A 6,000-nucleotide genomic window follows, 5' to 3' on the forward strand; every position below is an offset into this window, starting at 1 on the left:
AGAGGCACACATCCTCCTCCAGCACCCTGGGACTATGTCTGCCCCTTCTAATTTAGACACACACCCAAGGAAAGACCACAACATTTTAATGCCTTGGTAAAATGAGAGGGCGAAATTAAGTTGTTATAAAAATTATTTTTCTCAGGGCTAGGCTAAGTGGCTCACGACCACAAACCTAGCACTTTAGGGAGGCGAGGCAGGCGGATCACTTGAGGCCAGGAGTTTGAGACCAGACTGGGCAACATAATGAGATCCCTTCTCTACCAAAAAATAAAAATTAGCCGGGTGTGGTGGTACACACCTGTGGTTCCAGGTACCTGAGAGGCTGAGGTGGGAGGATTGATTGATCCCAGGAGGTGGAGGCTAATACAAGCTGTGACTGCACCACTGCACTCCAGCCTGGGTGACAGAGTGTGACCTTATCTCAAAATATATACATATTTTTCTCCCACACCTAAATCAAGGAACTGAGCCTTCTTTCCAGTATAATAGTTGACACTTATACGCAACATTTAGACTTGTGCCAGAGGCTGTGTTAAATCCGTAACATGGATTATCTCATTTAAATCCTCTCAGTCCTATAAGGTAGGCACTAGAAGCCAATTATTATGCAAACAATATGAAAAAGAATTTAAATGTGGTTCCGAGGAATATCTCAGAAAAGACACTTACCCCATAAGTGGAACCCACTCTGGGGCTCTGCTCTTTCTGCCAGTAGGGGTCATGACGTCTCCTTTGACCCCACAGCATAGAGGCCCCATAACCTCATGTTGCAGAGGCCCCATACCAAGCAGAGGCCACTCCCGGAGTCACCACTGCTAGATGGTTTCTACGACACAGAACTCACTGTGCAGGACACGGGAGTGTGGGATCCACTTTTAAAGAAAGAGGAAAGCAGCTGGTTGTCCTCACAGCCAAGAACCCGATCTGAACAAATATTCTGAAGAAAGCACTGCAGTATAGGAATATGGAAAGCTAGGAAACAAAATTGCCACGCAATCTGTGCCCCCAGAAAAGGGAGGGGGGCAAGGGGACAATCAGAAAAAAATGGAAAGACAATGTAGCCAGACATAGTCCTACTAGAAGAAGGGACATCCTCTCCCACCTCCAAATAAACCCCCAGGTTTCCTTGCACTTGATTTTTGGTTGCCACTGTCAGAAATTTTTGGTTGCCATGGTCAGAATCGCAGGCTGCTAACAAAACGACTGATCTCAAGAGAGAAATGTAAATGCATGGACTTGGTGCCTTGATTCTTTCAAAGAACACTATGGACCATGCTTCCTAACTTCACTACTATGAGGCTGAGAGGGGCAGGCTCTCCCAATATACAGATGGAGCCAGTATGTAAGGTTCACGAAGTCTAAATTACTTCAGAGAGAAGCAAAGCCAGAGAAGCCAGGAGCGGTGCTGTTCCCAGTATTGGTCCCAACTCCCCTCAAAGCAGCATCCTTTGTTTCGGGGCAGATAATCATCCCATTCTGCATTGAAGCTGTGAAGGCCTCTTTCCTCAGTCACACGGCTCTGACTCCAGTTATCCAGTGTGTTCACCAAATGCAATACCTGCCATTCCCCACTGTTCCTGACAGTAACTAGAGGAAAAAAGCCCAATGAAAGCCACTGGGTGTGGGAGGAGGGGCAAACCGCAGACCAGCCAGAATCTGGTCCAAAGCCCAGAAATGTCTTTTCTGCAGCCCATGTTCCTGGGATGACCAAATCCCAACCAGTGGGCCAAGTAAACGGCACCCCCCGGGTCTGCCAACGCTGCACCTCTGAACGAATGCCTTGGGAGAGAAATGAACACGGCTAGCAAGCCACCAAGTAATTTCCCCAGTTTGATGCCCATCCTTCTGGTAATTCCATTTGGCAAATGTACTAAGCCTGGATTGACAGATCATGACCCACACTGAACCACAGGGGTGGTTACTTTCAAGGCTGCTTTGTAGTTGGGTATGGGAGTGGGGAGGAGGCAGATTATGGCAAAACAGAAAGGGAGGCCACGAAAGTTTATCACAAGGCAGATAATCTGCCACAAATGAAGCTATTACTCTGTTCCCTCACTGGAAGAGAGGTCTAAACCCTGGGGTGGATAGCAGGTTGCCCAGGGATCTGATGCCTCCCCACCCAAGGCCTGGGAAACCTGAGGATAGGCAGATGTCCTGAAGATCCAGGAATACCCTAGGACCTTTGAACCCCACGTTTGGAGGGTCCCTATCCCACAGGACAAGCCCACCACCAGGCGGCCCACTAGAAGGCCGCAGGGGAGCAAACGGAGGCCAGGGGCAGCAAGGAGACAGAGGCTGAAGAGACCCCCCAGATTTGGCGAGAGGAGCTAGTAAAGCTAGGTGAAGGGGAAGGAGGCCAGCAGCCTGGACGGGTGGCTGCAACACACAGGCAGGCACCTGAGAGGGGCCCCAAGAAGATACGTCTTCCAGCCCTGACCCTGGGGATGAGAGTTCTAAAAAGGTCAGTTGTGACTTTCAAAAAGTCCCTCTTCCATCCAACACGTTCTTTGCTCAGCCTTCCCATCTCATTAATACAGCAACTCTGATGTGCTTGGAGTCATATTTGACCTTTCTCATCCTTCCATGAATCCACCGGCCAATCCTATTGGATCTGCCTTTAAAATCTATCTAGGTCTGCAGGGGCCAACTATACAGAAAAACACCACATTCCATCGGAAGGTCTTGCTTGGAGTGAGGACCAAGAGGCAGGTGGAGTGATAGGCATCTCTGAAGATGCCTCTGGAAGAGATAACTCCGAGACTCAAGTATCTCCAAGGTTAGAGGGAAACAATATTTTTCTCCATAACAAGGATGCACTTATTCACATTTCAAATTTGTCCCTAGGATTAATAGCAATCCCTCCAAATACATGGTTGATAATGAGAAAGGATTAATTTAATTGGACATAATTCTGAGCCCTCCAACATAATTACCTATTTGTATGGACTTTGGTTAAAATAAACTACATACCAGAATAATCAATCAACATGTATTTCATTCCATCAAAGAATGAGTTCTTCTACCAAATAGAAAATTGAAACTCCCTGAAGTCAACAATCTTGTCTTTCAAGCCTTTTTTTTTTTTTTTTTTCACCTAAAGCTGGTAATCATATGCACAGGAGCACGTGGCTCTAGGATCCAGACCCAGACAAGGGAGTACATTTCTGATCTACTTATTAAGCCCTGTCCTCTTTACTCAAAACTCCTTTGACATCCTTTGAATTTTACCTTTATAATAATTAAACATGATCGTAATATGCTAAACCTATTTTTAAATCCATTTTAATCTATTGTTGACCTTTCCCCTAAGTTTCTATTCTGTTCGTGTGACTTAAATAAGACTTTTTGTTTTAATAACAGGAGGGTGTGTTCATATAAAAATCATGATAATTTCCACTGAGACCAACTAAAAATACCAGAGGAATAAATGTAGCATGGTTTCCTATTATCTGAACCAAACACAAAGGACAATAAATGTTAGGAAAAATCCCAGATAAACTATAATTCGAATTAAATACAATTAGGGCATTCGGCCAGAGGCCGACGTACACAATTCTACTAGTCGAACGTAAGTAAGATAAAAGGCACATTTTTTAGGGAGATACACCTGGGATTGAAATCTCAACCATCTGGTAACTATGTCTGGACTAAAACCCAACACATGAGGGCATGGCGGTGATGACGTGAGTATTGGGAAATGTAGGTTATTTATTTATTTTTTTTCCTGAAGGCATATGTCTGACTATCCTAGTCACACAAGTCAAACACAACTGCTGTCTGGTTCCCCCATCCCCTGGAAAGGGTCAGGAGCGGAACCAGCAGGCTGCTGTAGTGCTACAGTGCAGCCGCCGCTCTGTGTACGCGCAGGTTTTAGAATGACTCTGACCAGCCCATGCCTGGGAAGTTTTCTAATATGCAGAAAGGAACACCCTGAGAATATGGTGTCTTGCTAAAGGCGGAAGAACTTCCTCTCATTCCAAACCACGTGGAGGGCTTGAGGAACCCGGCCTTTTCAGGCCACACTGGGTCACAAAGAATCTCACCTAGGGGAGACTTCCTCGAAGCAATCTTGGGGACCCAGACGAGAGGTGCAGGCGGCGCGTCCCGGGTTCTAGGGACAAGCGGAGGGCCAGGCGCTCTAGGTCAGGGCGACCACCGGGCGGGGATGGCAGCAGAGTCCCCGGGCCGGCCACCTGCCGCGGGACCACCCTCCGGGCGGCCGGGCAGGGACCCCACCCACGGCTGATGACACATCCCCGGACCTCGTGGCGGGGCGGGGTGCTCTGCACCGCGCCATGTAAGGGAAGGTCTCCTCGCCGCCAGCGGGCTCCGGATGCCTCCCAGGCTGGCCCCCGTGCCCGCCGCCCGCCTACGCACCCCGACCACCCCGTGCGTAGCGGCGCGCGGGTCCCCGGACAGGCGCGCGGAGCAGGCATCGCCAGGTCGCCCACGCTTACTCACTCGGTGTTGCATCATGCACCACGCCGCGGTTTCAGGGAGCCAAAATGGACTCCGTGGAGGCGACAGCCGCATGGGCACCAGCCCCGCGCGCCTACCCCGGGGCCCGCCCGGCCCTGGTCCTGGCCCTTCCCGGAGGATGGCAGCGTTCCCGGCGCCGGGGCCCTCGCCACTCCCGCGCCGCTGTCCCGCGGCCCCATGCGGCGCCGGGGCCCCCTCCGTGATGACCCGGGCCCAAGGAGCTGCCCCCTGCGTTGGTGGGGCCGGGCACTCACCGAGCCGGCGGCGGCGGGGCTACGGCAGGATCGCGGACGGACAGACTGTCGGACGCGCTCAAGGACCAACGGACCCTCGGCTGGGGAGACCGGGCGGGGCAGGGCGGGGCGGGGGCGCGGCGCGCGGGGAGAGGAGTGGAGGCTGCGGTTAGCGGGAGCCAGAGGCCGCGCGCGCCCGCCAGGTAGTTGACCCGCTGCTCACACCTGCCTGCGCGGACTGAATGGGCGCCGAGGGCTGGCGGGTCCCGGCGCCAGGTTTCATCAGCAGTGCGCCCGGCCCCCGCCCCTCGCACTCCGCGCCCGGCGCCCCGCGCCCGCCCCCGGACCAGGCAGCCCTGGCCCGCTCGGCCGCGTCATCGCCGGGCACCAATGGGAGCGCGGCGCGGCGGCGGCTGCCAGCCCAGAGGCTGAGGCCGGGGACCAACGCGCCCTTGGTGGGCGGGGCGGCTGAGTCTTCGCGCGCCCAGCGCCCCAACCTGGGGTTCCCGCGGCGGGCGCGGAGGCGGGCTGCGCCTTCGCTCGCCTTCGCAGTAGCTCCGTAGGCGTGTGGCCGTTTCTCCGCCAATCTGGGAGCACCGCGCCACAGCATCCTGTGGTCCCCTGCAGATCCCACAACGCCCGGGCCAGAACTAGTGCCGCAGGTCCGGCCGTGCCAAACCCCTCCCGGCGGGCCCCAGGGAGCTCACACGGAACTCGAGACCAGTTTTCCTTCTCCAAAATAAAAGATTTGGTATGCACTTAAAGGGTTTAAATTGTTTTCTTTTCTTTTTAAAGACAGGGTGTTACTGTGTTGCCTGAGCTAGAGCGCAGTTCACGTTAACCTCGAAATCCTGGCCTCAAGCGATCCTCTCGCCTGGGCCTCCCAAAGCGCCCTAGCATTACAGGCCTGAAACACTGCACCGGCCTAAAAATTATTATAAATCTTCATGTCTTTGTTATTGGATTATTTTATTGCTATTCCCTTGCCCTTGCTAATACCTTATCCTTGCCAGTTGTCAGAAGAGCCCCAAAGCTCTACCTGTGCCCCCTTGGCAGTGGCAAATGCACAAACGGCTAGTCACAACGGCTCACTTTTGCACTCACCCCCAGGAAGTGGCAGAAACTTCAGTCCTGAATCACACCGTGCTCACCTTTTAAGCTCCCTCCTTGTCTCCTTTTGTACCAAAAGTCAAGCGAGAATCATAATCTTTAAAGATCCAGTGATCTGGGACTTGGGATAGGTAAGCAGGGCATAAATTAATACTGCCATCCTTCTTCTATCTTG

The 6,000-nt window shown here is 52.5% G+C and overlaps 1 protein-coding gene across 6 annotated transcripts in view; it reads right to left on the reverse strand.

The window, feature by feature from the left end:
- The window catches only part of SLC7A1 (solute carrier family 7 member 1), an 84,919-nt gene extending 79,852 nt beyond the window's left edge, over window positions 1–5,067 (reverse strand). Inside the window, exon 1 of one of the 6 annotated variants that reach the window (XM_055244048.2) lies at window positions 4,941–5,067. The gene's annotated coding sequence lies outside the window, so the exon portion shown is untranslated. Of the gene's footprint in view, window positions 1–4,046; window positions 4,251–4,736 lie in introns of those variants that run through there. The other 5 variants (XM_055244047.2, XM_055244045.2, XM_055244044.2 and 2 more) reach the window with 5 other exon arrangements.
- Between the last annotated feature and the right edge of the window lie 933 nt (window positions 5,068–6,000).

Source organism: Symphalangus syndactylus, chromosome 15 (assembly GCF_028878055.3).
Source record: "Symphalangus syndactylus isolate Jambi chromosome 15, NHGRI_mSymSyn1-v2.1_pri, whole genome shotgun sequence".
Taxonomy (NCBI): Eukaryota; Metazoa; Chordata; class Mammalia; order Primates; family Hylobatidae; genus Symphalangus; species Symphalangus syndactylus.